At 39.3% G+C, this 14,278-nt stretch overlaps 1 protein-coding gene and 1 pseudogene across 1 annotated transcript in view; one reads left to right on the plus strand and one right to left on the minus strand.

The window, feature by feature from the left end:
• LOC145470180 (GFP-like fluorescent chromoprotein cFP484) overlaps nt 1-14,278 on the plus strand; it is a 51,087-nt gene that overhangs the window by 20,888 nt on the left and 15,921 nt on the right. The gene's annotated exons all lie outside the window — the stretch shown is intronic.
• LOC145470397 (GFP-like fluorescent chromoprotein cFP484) lies at nt 4,526-10,821 on the minus strand (annotated as a pseudogene).

Below are 14,278 nucleotides of genomic sequence, written 5' to 3' on the forward strand. Positions count from 1 at the left end.
TATTAAGCGGCCGAAGCCACCCTGTAGCAGTCCTATGTTTGTCTTTCTTTGTTATTTTTACCTGTGGTAAGCGGCCACCCTTGAACGGAAACTAAGCCACATGTCATTTCATGCGGTATTTTATTGTGTTTAAAATGCAATCCATCATCACTATAAAGAATAACACGTACAAAGCTACTGTAAGCTGATAATCGGCCGTTAAACATCGTTAACGCTTTCTAGATGTCCGCAATGTATTGAAGTACAGTACGATATCGTTAGATCACGCCCAGTGAGTATTTTTGAGTGATCCTGTATATTAGGCGGCCACCTGTATTAAGCGGCCAGTTCCCCAAGTCCCGAGAGTGGCCGTTTTATACAGGTTCGACTGTATTTCTTGCTAAGTTATTTGAACTAAAAACCTTGTTAAACCAGGGTCGAAGACAGGGCTCGTAAACTGAATCGGCAGTAGTAGGTGGTATAAGATGATCCACAAGACTACGTGATAAAGTGTAAGTGGCACTAACTTTTTCAGAAGTGTAAAACACATTGAAGGTTAAAGATATACCAACATCTCATTGGTGGAATGCGCAGTGGCCTCATGGATAGTGCGCTCGCCACCGGATCGAGCGGTCCGGGCTCGAGCCCTGGCCAGGGACATTGTGTTATGTTCTTGGACAAGACACTTTATTCTCACAGCGCCTCTCCCCACCCAGGTGTGTAAATGGGTACCGGCGGACTTAATGCAGGGGTAACCCTGCGATGGACTAGCATCCCATCCAGGGGGGAGTAGAAATACTCCTAGTCGCTTCATGCTACAGAAACCGGGATAAGCTCCGACTTGCTGGACCACTTGGCTGGTATGCAGACTTTACCTTACCGTGCCATTAGCTACAAAAAGAAATATCCATCATGCTTCAGTGCTAAATAGCAATGAAAACCAAAGAGCTACGTTGGTTTACAGGTCTCTGCACGGGTTGGCTCCAGACTACCGCAGTTCTAAATTTGAAAGGAGAGAAATTGCATATGACCTAAGGGACTCTGTGAATAAACTCAATGTTTCATCACCGCGCACAGACTATTACAAAAATAGCTTTAGCTATAGTGGCGCCATTCTCTGGAACAGTCTTCCTTATAACTTAAGGGAAGCAGAGTCCCTTGGGCAATTCAAACGACTACTCAGAGAAGAACTGTAAGGCACGGCATTCGTGGAAAGCAGCTTTTCATTTAAATATTTCTCATTATATCAGTATTAGGCATTTTTATAGGTATTTTCAAAGCTGACGAACTTTGTACCGTGGATAAATAGAGATTATCTATCTATCTATCTATCTATCTACCGTGGCGTCACAAATTTGGTTTGCAAAAAGACAGTTTATATCGGGAGATTTTTTCTCACCTCACCCCAGCGTTGTCAATACAATTCAACTCTTTTCTCTTCCTTTCTCGCCCTGCAAGTCGATCATGAAACTGATACTGACGTCTCTTTTCGCAACCCGATCAATGATGCTGAATGCAAAGCTAGGCTTTTATGTACTAGACGAAACTTCAAAGGAAAGAAAATTGATAGCTGAATATCACATAATTTTTAAAAGCGACGGAAGGTTGAGTTCTGGTGAAAGCTCCATCATCTTCTACAGATTTGACGCATTTGTCGAGTCCGTCACGTTCTCAATGAGTACAAGCAACGTGGAATGCACCGTAAAGCCCTAGTAAGCGTTGTTATTTCAGAAAAGCCGAACAGTGCGTTTTAGCCGTCCCGAACGTCCTTGCTCTTCCCTGCCTCTATTTAGTGAGAACGCAAGGCTTTTATTAAATCCATGATAAAATTAATTTTTCTCATTCCGATTTGCATAAATTAAATCCATACTAAAATTAATTCTCATCGTTCCGATTCGTATGATTAATGCAGCGTTTTTAATTTACTTATATTTTTAGCAGCTTTAATGGTCAATCCTCTATAGGTAAAGCAAAATCTCCTACATGATAAGAGATTGTTTTAGATAGGAATTGACACTACTAGAGCCAACGGATTTACATGTGTTTGGTTTGTAGCATCGGCCAGGTATATCATGCGTGACACAAAGCAGGGAGAGTTGGGGTGTGATTAAGTTGGTTTTACTTATGTCTTTTCGCTATTACAAGCAATTTCTAAGTTAAATACTACTTTTAAAGCATTTCAAACGTGAAAGGCATTAATATGCTTGGACTGTGCTGTCTCAAGCGGACAAAAGATTTTTACCTATTTTGACGTGTTGCGTTACATTGCAAATTTCTAAGGGGCTAAATTACAATTTTCTCGAATTTTGATCGCCGTTCATGCAAAATTGCTTGTAGATCCCACAAAAATGAAACCGTATACCTACAATTCGTTGACTGAACTGTCTTTTGCTAGAATATCAGACGATTTGAGGCACTACCGGTCAGCTTTTCTCCTCACTGAATTTACATAACTTTTGAGTTTTGTTTTCGTGAGAAAAGTATGTCTACTTAATCGGGGCTCAGTTCGCTCAGAAAACAAAAGAAATGAAAATAATCACTATATCTTGATTAAGGAAGAATCAATGTATACATTTAAAGTTGAGAACGTTTCACAGTGATGTGAACGTCTGTGTAGCAAGAAGCTGAAAAGTGTAAAATTTCGGATTATCGCGAAGTGAAATCTGAGCTTTTGGTACGGTGACCGTTTTCCGTGAATTTCTGCCGTTATATTGATATTTCAAAAAAAACTAACTTGATTTCCTTCAGTTACTTAACTAGGTCTTCAAACTGGCAAAGTATGAGCGAAATCAATTTTTCGACCGTGGCCACGATTTCTTTGATTTTTAGTGGCAATTACTCTTAATACAAAACCAGTCACTACTCAGAGAGATATTCAAGGAGCCGCTGCCTTAAATTTCTTATAGAAAACGAAAATCGCTTAAAGACATGTTGTAAAAGCAAGGCTTTGAAGGCTTTGAACAAAACAGTGGCCGCACAGCAGGAGTCGCGCAAGTCTGTCGTAGCTTGTTCCATTAGGCGGGCGAGCAAGAGAAAAACGAGTGGGAATAAGGTGTCTTCTTCGTCCCCAACTATTCGAGAGCCTGGAACAGGCCACCCTGTTCGAAATAAGAGAATCACAGGGCTTGTGGCCCCTTGACTCAGAGGTAATAGGCACTTTCTTACATTTATGGTTAAGCCGTATTACATTTATGGTTGTTCAGTTTTAGTACATTTATGGTTAAATTTTATTACATTTATAGTTGGTGGACTTGTTACATTTGTGGTTAAAAGTTGTTACATTTATGGTCAGTGTTACATTTATATTCAATTCTTATTACATTTATGGTTGGTGTTGCATTTATGGTTTTATTACATTTATGGGTGATACATGCATCAATCATGATTTCAAATAAAATGATAAGGGATCAAGGCCAAACTTTTCAGTCTGCATGTATTGCATGTCCGACCATGAAGGCACCGCGTATCTGTTTTTAATTTAATTTAGTTTAACAAAGTTTCTTGTTCCGCGTGTCACTAAAAGTTTGATAAACATTCTGCATCAATTTCACCTTTTTTATTAAGGCAAAAAATAAATAATAATAATAATAATAAATAAATAAATAAATAATGCAAAGAAAAAGCGCCGACATCTATTCAATCTTCCAATTTTCGCTCCAGTACAAACAATATGTTGTGATTGATAACAGACAGTGCAGGATGAGATAACCGTCTTATCCTATTTGTGGCTGTTCATGGCTGTGAATGGTCGTTGATAAACCTTTCAAAAAAGACATCTTCATTGCATATTTCAAGGTCACGAGCATGAGCATATTTACTATATGTTATAGCCACCTGAGCCCTTAATAAAGTAACATTTTTAAAGCATCTCAGTCACGGTTTCGGCATATTGAAAAGTTTAGCTTCAATTTTTCAAATCCGTCGTTTGTAAATCGTGTCAATCTTCTCCATCCTTAGCCATCCTTGTTCCTTTATGGTTTATCATTATCTCTTTGGTGTTTTTCTATCTTATTAAACTGCTATTTTCAGGTTTCCTACCATTTAAAGGTAATTTTGTATGTGGCCAAAATAACTCAAAATGCCATGATTGAGCTCCTTTATGAGTGGGCTGCCTGCAACATCTGATTTCAGATTGTTATCTTGAATTAACGAGAACATACCGTTATCGATAACACATGTCAAAATAAAAGTTTGAACAATTGATCTGTTAATTACATTTACCGCAGAGCTGAGTTTCCTCAAGTTAAAACTCTAAGATAAGAAAACTCCACAAATTAAAACAGGGTTTTGACAACAAGTTTATTTTCACCAAAGTTATCATATTGTATCTGTATACAACTGAGTTTAAAAGTCCATATTTGCAGTGTCACCCCACAACAATAACAACAACAAAACAAACAAACAAACAAACAAACAAACCCTAGTTTAAGTGGAAATATTTATTACTAATCCGTGTAAATGCGATTTAATAGAAACAAATTTGAAAATAAAAACTATAAAAACACTTCGTTTTTTCTTTTTGTCGTTCTGGCTTTTTATTAAGCCTTTACTTGGCCTGACTCGGCAGCATGAAACAGCAAGCTACGGCGTTCTCATTCAGCTTAACTTTGTTGTAATCCTTGTCATGGTTAAAAATCTCAATGCAGTGATCAATATAGTGATAGTCTGGCAACTGGACAGCCTTCTTCGCTCTGCAATGGAGCAAACAAACTCCGATCAGTAAAACTGGGCAGAATACATAAGCCTGACGCAATGTGAATACTGTATTATGAGTGAAAACCTTTAGCACTAGTTGGTGCCAGCTTTCGAAGTTTCCTCGCGGCTCACAAAAGACAATCTTATTCCCTCCAATATAAGGTTTTGTGTTGCTACTGGATATCGTCTTTGAGATCCAAGTATTTTTGGTGTGGTATCCTATGAAAATCCCCACTATCGACATCCTATATAGAGCAAACGGAGATAAGGTCACTGATTCTACTAAGATAGCCATATCTAAGAACTAGACGCTCTAAGAGCGTTTACTCGGGCTTCGTATCACAGTATCAAATCGTATTTTACGAAAACGCGTATTGGACACAATAAAAGCAAATTAAAGAATCAGGATATTTTAGCACAAGAGTTCCGCTTAGATATTTACTATTCAAGTTGCTTCGTTGAGTATCCTCCTCATCCTATCGCAAGTTGTGAGTTTAAACCATTTGGTTCAAGAATGAAGCACAGCTGTCTACGCATTGATGGAGAAGTTGTTTGCAAAGAATTTTCGAGGTCTTTTTGCAACTTATGGCGATTTAATACTTTGTACACGCTAGCAGAAATTGTACGAAGTTTGTTTGCTGGTCGTGGCGATCCGAGTAAATTGTGTAGCTGAACATCTCTGCCGTGTTACGATCTTATATAAACCCTTTTCAAGAGTCATATCTCCTTTGGAGAGCGAATAATACCTTTCGAGAGAGCCAAAACGAATCATGATAAACTCCTTCACGAAAACAACAGTCCTGTGACTAGGCTCAAATTGCATTGCACATAATTTGCATAAACTTTCAAGTTGCGTATTTTGCGGATAACTTCCAAGAATTTGCGACCCTTAACGCAGTTTATGAAGAGATATTCAAGCTACATATTTTTATTGAATCAAGGCAGGAGTATTTTTAAAAAAGACCCTCATTTATAAGGGGAGATGCGGCATTCTGTTTTGCTATTTATTTTGGTTTCATGCTCGTCTATTTCATGTCACGCAACATGATTTTCTTTTGCAGTCAGACACAGTTTTCTAAAAAAATTGGTGATTGCTAAGACTGCTAAATATATTTGAACTACCAGTGAAATAACTGGCTAAACTATCGTCAATGCAGATTTTCCTTAGGACTTGGCAAGAACATCTGTTCGTCAATAATCCCGCACAATTCCCCGCACAATCAAAGGTTTAGTTCTCCCGCACAATGTGCTCCAAATTCACACGTTATTTTTTTTTTCCTGCACCCTACTAGAAAGCCAACTAACTTGGAGGTAAGATATTTAATTCAAGTTACCGAAAGTCGTATCTTTACAACTTTGGAGATCGACATATTTTGCGCGGTACAAGAAACAAGTCGCATGTTTTCAATGAGCTACGAGTCCAAAAACGGTTTCGTATTTAGCTCGTTTTATTGCAATATGATTTTTTTAACTGCAATGTTCTAAATAATAACAGCAGTAGCCACATACCGTCATTGACTGCCTATTTTTGCCAGTGTTTTCGTAGATTTAACTCATACCGCAATCGGCTCAGTTGTTATCCCACTAGAACGTTTCGAGTGTGAACTCTGCTTACCTGGCTGGCTTTCAAGCAATATAATTCGTGGACCAACCCTTTCTGAAAACGATCGACATCTTTGTATGTGAGATTAATGTATAACACGCGATTCTTGCCAAAACTTTCTTCGCAAAGCATTCTGCCACGAAGAGCGAGCAATGTCGCGTTTCTCGTCCCCAGTTTCCATGGTCTACGCATGGAACGCCTGGGACCATGACCCCCCTTTTGGCGACCAAAACGCTAGCATTTTAAGACACGGGCTTTCCTACGGAAGCCCGAGTAATTACTTATGTCATGATAACATCTCGTCGTTTACCTCTTATTCTGTGTCGCCAAATCCCTTAAGCACATAAAAACTTACATGTAAGTACTTCTGAAGTTACACCGGTAATGGCCGCCCGCTCCATGGCCCAGCAACAGAGTCATGTTAACATCACCCTTCAGTACTCCATCACGTACGTGCACCTTCTCAGTGGATGGCTCCCATTTAATTTCACGGTGTTCTTCTGCATGACTGGACCATTTCAAGGAAAGTTCAAACCATGAAATCGAATTTCATAGAAAAAGCAGTCGTCTTCCATTCTGATCAAAGAGAGATCAGACATATGTACTCAGTAATGTTACCACGAACACTTAAAAAATACAACAACGAATCATTAAACTTGTAGTTCAAACTATTTCATAATGACACTTTTGAATAGTAAAAACAACAACAGCAACAACAAAATGCAATATAGTACCAGTTGATCTATGAATATAAACTTCAAAATATGATAATAAACAGATGAAAAAGGTGCTTAAAGTAATATTATGAGAACGAAACAAATGTTAACTAGCTGGAACACTATACTATACTTCTATCTCCGCAGGAGGCATATCACTAACCTGATGTCGCTTGAGACAGTGCAAATGCCCCCGTCTTCGTAAGTCACGCCTCGTTCCCAGGAATACCCCTGCGGAAAAGTTTGCTTGAAAGAGTCTGCTATATCATGTGGATATTTGGTGAATACCCTGTTGCCGTACTCGAATGCTGATGTCAAGATGTCTAAGCAAAAGGCAGAGGTCCGCCTTCTTTGACTGTAGGGTGTATGTTCCCCTAAAACACAAACAAGCAACCAGCTAGACTAAAATATTCTTTTATACATGTATGTAATGCAGTCTGACACGTTTAAAATCCTGCGTGTAGGAATGTTAGCAGAAGTATACCTGGGTTAATCGACATGGCCAACAGTACTGAAATTTTAAGCTTTAATTTTTCTTAGCGAGACAGCATCCTGTTTCTAGATCTATTGGGTGGCGACAGGAGCCATAATCGGGGACGCAGACCGTAAGCGCGCGCCATTTCTAGTATTAGGGTTGTCCCCATGATATGGGACAATAATTCTATTTTTAGAACAAATTGCGCCATCGCCTGCGGCACACGCGCGTACATGCTGCGAGGATTTTTGCGGAAGTCGCGCGGAGGAAATGGCGTCCGAAATTCCCGAAAATTCTCATGTTTTTGGCCCACAACTCAACGCGTTCACGTCTGTTGGAATTTTGCTTAAGTATTTTCGTCGTAAGCTGCTCCAGTTTGAGTGAAGTAAGACAGTGTTGAATTTAGGTATGTTCCGCTGTAAGCTTATATATATTGCTGACCAAGTTGTGTTCCGACGGATGCTTCTTTTACATGAGCTGTACATTACTCCACTTTAAATTTCACATATGTTGAAGATTAACAGCTTTTCCATTACACAGCAAAAAACTAGCTGGATATATTTAGATATAGCAAAGCTTCAGGGCTTCATAGTTTCCTAGCTCCTCTTGCCACACACTTGCGAGGAATTTGTCAGTCTATCGCGACCGAAAAGTAAAACAAAATAATTGCTAGTTTGAGTTTCGCTTGAATTTTAAGCAACGCTTGATGTTTCATCCAAGGCCCAATAACTTTACGTCCGTAGATACTGCTCAGTTTTATTCGTGTAAAAATCCAGTAAATTCTCTGTTGTTAATGAATGAGAGCGCCCGCCGATGCGTGTTTTCAGTACAGTCAGTAAACATGACAAATTGTACTTCCGCCGCTCTTTCGTGTGAAAGCGTACATCGAACTCAAACAATAACTCTATAGTTTTTAAATATGTTTAAGATTGATAAATGTTTGAGAACATATTAAAAGCTAAGCTGGAAATATGTGAATAAAGCAGAAAAGCAAACTTACGATGACGCTTTCTTTAATGAACTTGGAATAACGATTTCGAGTTTGTTGATCTAGCTATCAAAACTCCTTGTCTATTTTCATTTTCGCAGTGTAAAACTTCACTATGCTTATGTTGAAGAAACACACATGATGTTAGTAGCTTTTTTTTGCGTTCGTGAAATTTGTTACAGCATCTTAGCACAAAAGATAACGAAAGAAATCTTTGTCAAGATTTGTTGACAATTCAAACACCGACTCGGACTTGAAAGTGCACGAGCTGCACTATGCAAATGAGCTAATTGTATGCGTCAGACTTTCCTTTCAAAAACTTTTGCAAACTCACCAAACAAGCAGAAACAATAAGAAACCGTCAAAACAGGTTTTGGTTATGATGAACCATTGTCTGAGAAACTCACAAATTAACTCGATACCAGAGTGTAGAGTTTTCTTGCTATATTCTTAAGTCAGAACAAACGCAAAAACATACGCGTAAGCTTACAATTAGCGTGAGCAGATCTTAGTATTCATTCCCAGCGCGAGATTGAAGTCTTGTTCTCGACCCTGAAAAACTCACCTTTTCCGTTAGCTCAGAGCATAAAACTACATATAAGCGCCCTGGTTCGTATTCCCTGCCTTATTCCCTGCCATCGCTGTGAAAAATACGCAAGAGAATCTCTCAACTCTCACCATTTGATCACACAACGTGACAACATCCACGCGAGAGCCCCCGACACGTGCGTGAATCCGCGCGGATATATGACGTCAGGATGGCGCAATTTGTTCTAAAAATAGAAAAATTGTCCCATATCATAGGTGCGCGCGGATCCCAAGACTTACGGTCTCCGTCCCCGATTATGGCTCCTGGTGGCGAATATGGTTCTCAGTCCAAAAACTCCGGATCTCGCAAAATTTTAGTCGAATTTCACGGGTCTTGCAGTCTCTCTTTTAGCGGCTATGTGCGTCGCAGTCTCGATTTTTATACAAAACTATCTCGAAGTCTCGATTTTTCGCAAGGCTAAGTCCTGATTCGTTCGTTCATCTGTTTTTATAAACGACATCTTCTCGTCACTTGATATTGAATGTCAATGAAGCAACTTACAAATAATGCAAACTTCTCCTAAATTGTCTGAATGCCACAAAAACTACAAAACCTACCGCAACGTCCGTTTTGGCGTCAGAAAAACAGTTATTTAGTTCTAGGATGTCATGATGTAGTGTGTTATAATAGAATTTCCTCTTCCAGCCAGTTCGAAAAAGCTATCTAAAAGGCTGTACAAACTCATTGTAGTTCTCAACGGCCGCTGTCACCTAAATCTGGGGCTCAAATTTTAAGAGTCTCGCGCTCGCCCTAAAAACACTTTCAAGTCTCGGTCTCGCAATCCAAAAAGTCAAAATGTCTCGGGGTCGTAGAGAAAAACGTGTCTCGCCGTCTCAGAAAGTCTCGCATTTACCATTAAGCACCCCTAATTAAACATGTGATCAGTTTGATTTTCGGCATTGAGAGTCTGACCTTTAAGAAGCGCAGGATTGTTTATTCCTTGGTAAGTATTTGGTGGCTTCTTTTTTTTTTCTTTTTCTTTCTCTTTATTTGTTCAATCAAAATCAAATGACAACATTTCTTTAAATCTAGGAGGATGCCACATTAAAAAAAATGTCTTAATTGGGCATATTCATTTGTATCGAGTTTACAAAAATGCCCGTTTACACCCGTAAAGATAACAGAGAGTTCACCGTTTGGGTCACTGGTTGCCCGCTCTTTTCAATAGGGACCTTAAGACACCCCGGACGCGGCCTAGGACGACGGTAACCGGAAGTAAATTCGCAAGGTCTTCAATTTAATTTGCATAAATGTCACGCCACTTGACGGCCTCCACCTCAGTTGTGGCGGCGACGAAGTCATTTTGGCGGCCTCTCAGAAGGGTGAGTTCTTTTCCGACTTTTTCCCTTAAAATAACATGTTTTGCCCAAAATTTGTAAACATTATTATAAAGAAATAGATCCCTAAACTGTTTGGTTCATTTTTGTTTTCATAATTCAGTTTTAGCGAGCATATGAAGGGAAAAGTGAGCGTCAAGTCTTCAGAAAGAAATCCGAAAAGCAGGTAAATCTGTGGAAATTTCCTCGCACGGAGTATTGCTTTATTTCTTATTTCACCTTGATTTTTATCGTGTGAAACTAATCTGTGGCAGGTTAGGACCGCTCTACACTCTGAATCTGCCACTTCTTCAAGGTCAAATCTTTCGCACTCTTCATACGGTAATTCTAAGTTCTTTAAAAAGCTGAAGTCATAGACGAGCACGAATTCTTCGTCAGAAATGATGTCGTCCAAATAGGCTCCTGCTAAAAGTTCTCGGGTCTTCTTAAACGACGTCATAACAGCGAAACCGCCTGATTCTCTGACTGAACCTGTTTGTTGTTATGACTTGTTTCGGCCACCGCTTGCACAACGCAAATCTTAAGGTTTCTTTTTCCCGTACAAAGGTGGCGGTTACTACCCATGCCCTCTCAGACGTGACCGCGTTCTTCAAGGCCGCCGCGTCCAGTATCTTAAGGTCCCTAATAATGAGGGAGGGGGCGTCTCTAAGCAAAACATTGGTTGAGTCATCACTGCCAGTGTGACGTCACGGTTCGCTTGGACGAAATTCAAAATGGCGCCCAATGGGTGAGGTACAAGAGGTTGATAAAAAATGCGGAATTTCGCTCCGATCTTCTGCCCTATTTGCTTAGGTTCATTAATATGTGGTTTATATTACATTGAAGAATCTTTATTTGGTACTTTTTGGTGGCGAAAATATTCAGCAGGTAGATAATTTGATCGAGAACTTTCTGTTTTGAAGCCAATTTGTCGCGCAAAACTGTTAGCTGATTGACCTTTCGAGGGCCACTGCATAGCGAAGCAGAGCCCTTTTGACCCAAGAATAGGAGGTTCGACAGAGGGTATACTTGGCTTCTTGTATGTGAAATTTCAGTTCTTCAGTGCTCATTGTTCGTCTCATCAATCCCTTCAAAGTGCAAAGAGTCGCTGTGTGGAAAGAACAGCCACGTTTCAGAGCCAGATTAGGTAAGTTTTCACCTTTGTCGCACTACAGTTTACATTTAGAGTAATATCCGTAATTTGGTCAATATTTATGGCTTGATTAGTAGTTCGGTTCTATTTTATTTTCCTCTATTTGAGAAAAGAGAAGCCTTAATTTTCTTATATGCCGGGTCTGTAACAAATATAATTTATACATAAGCTTAGTTGTGTTACATGAAAACCTCAGCCTGGTTCCTGGCCGGCGGCCTAATTGTGACCAGCTTGTTGAAGCTGTTAATCCAATAGATCCATCAGAGTCTCGATTTGCAAGGTCATAATCAGCTAATAGTCCCCTTTTGTTCATCTAGAACTTAGTTGTAGCCCACTGAAAACAGGTTATTAAAGATACTTCGTTTTTTTTTGTTTTTTTGCAGGGAATGTCACTGGAAGGAACATATCATAATGGACAAATTCCCTTTCAGAATGCCACACAGGACAGCACTTGGGGATTCTGATGAACATTTTCCACTTGAAGGCTAATGCCCCCCCTACCTCCCTCGATGATAAACTGGCATGGAGTTTTTAACTCACCTTAGTTTAGAGCTTTAAAAATTTCTTTATCACCTGTCAAGACATGCATATGAGAGCTACTGTTATGTATTGTGACCGGGTTAACGCATGCGCATTAAAGTGAGGCGCCCAGTTCTTGTTAGGGTTTGCCATGTTGAATTGCAGTTGTTGTGTGTGTGATTTTATCGAGCCAAATCGAACCATATGTTCAATCATGCTGTCAAATTTACAAGTTCCTGCTTCATTTTTGCACTCCCTTAAGCACTTTTCCACACCTCTAATTAAACTCCCATTGATTATTGCAGCCCAAGATATTTCCTTTAAAGGCACAGAGTCATACAAAGGCTTACCACAGCTTGATTACCAGTATAAATCAATTGACAAGTTTAATTTGGAATTGATTTGAGATCCCAAATTGACGATAGTTTCACTTAATTGGTGTGAAGTTACAAAAAATGCGACTTTAATTTTCTGTTATATCAGCGACTAAAATATATGCCACCAACCTTACTGACTTAAATACCATACTGAAGAAAACGCCAGGGTGGTGAAATTCAACCATTTTTACACAAAGATAACTGAACATTGAGCTATGAAGAAAAGCAAAAGAGGGGAAATTCTCTGGAGCTAACATGAAGATTTTCAGCGCTGACTGCTATCACACTAACCACAAATAAAACCACTAACAATGGATCAGGCAGGGCATGTATGGCCATATATGGTCAGATTGAGAGCGTAGCTGCTAAGCACTTGGAAGGAGAATGAAGCTTACGGACCTACGCAGTCCGAGGGAGAAATTGATTGAGTCAATCAATCATTCCTTCATTTGGTAATGCAGGTTTTATGAAAAGTAGCCTTCATTCGGTGTCCACTCTGTGGACGTTATCCATTACAAGTAGGTAGGAAGAGATAATGTCCAAGGACAAATATCGAGCATATTTTTAAAGTCAAATAGAAGCTATTGTGTTTATTATCCTTAAAATATTTTTGGTAATGTGCAGAATCTGCTTGAAGATTTGAAAATAGAGAAATACCACTCCACTGGGAAATATTTCACAGTTGCAGCTGGAGGATTTAGTGATGCAATTAGACAAAGACGTGCAAGGGAAAATATTTGATGGATTAAATGGCACGTGGTCATAATCGAAACTATAGGCTGATGTGGACCTGTGAAGAGCAGGAGATGATATAGGAGATAGGCATAAAACTTGTTTAAATTAAAAAAACTAATTTATAAGAATAAATTTCCGACTGTCTTTACAGCATTTCAGCACTCTAACACATTTCTTAGCATTTGCTGTCATTTACTTTGAGTGCCATGCTGCAATATTTATTTGGTGACATTTAGTGGAGGGTTGTTTTTTAGTTGGAATATGATGAGAACTTACCCGCAACAAAATTCAACAAGAATACACGATAACGCGCGCACAAAACTAAAACAGATAATGTACACAGACAAAAAGCAACAACAAACTGTACAAACCTACATTTAGTTAGCGAACAAAAGCGATATTAGGCCTGTTTTTTTTTTGTCTTTCTTAACCTCTGATGTCCTTCTTCAATGGCGTAATCTGAATAGGCTACTCCAAGCGCTCACTCGTTGCTATGTGACGTCACACTGGTAGCGATGAGTCGGTCACGAATCAATACCGGAAAACAATAGTCACCCCCTCCCTCCTGTAAATGGCAAACCAACGACCTCTGAAAGAAAATAAACGCTAAGAAACAAATAAACATAAGAAACCAGGCGAATAATACGTAATAAATTAGAATTGGGAGGTTTAAAAACTTAACACGTACGACTATTGTTTGCTACTGCGCCACTGTACTGGGTATGCCCTTCAATCTAGTACAATCCCGCCCTAAATTGAATGAAACGTTTGTTTTCAGGTAAAGTTTAGCTGGCTTAGAAGCACATGGCAAATAGAGCCTACGAATTAAGTGGTTTGTATACCAGAAAAAAAAAGAAAAAAAAAAACTTTTAGCCTCTCAGAGCAATTCTTTTTTAAACTTTAGTTTTCGGTTTCTAGGCAAAGTCTAAAATTCTTGATCTCACTATGTTCTATGTTCGTCACCTTAACGGTCGTACGATCAAATGAAGGAAAGATAGTTCCCGTATCTGCTACTCTAGAGTAAAGAAGAACGGCTTTGGGCGAATTTCTGGAACCCTAAACAGCTTTCGTTGTTTGAACTGCTCTCTTCGAAATCTCCGAGGTGAATGGGATCTCAACACGAAGAGTGCTGC

This window comes from Orbicella franksi, chromosome 15 (genome assembly GCF_964199315.1).
Source record: "Orbicella franksi chromosome 15, jaOrbFran1.1, whole genome shotgun sequence".
Lineage (NCBI taxonomy): Eukaryota > Metazoa > Cnidaria > Anthozoa > Scleractinia > Merulinidae > Orbicella > Orbicella franksi.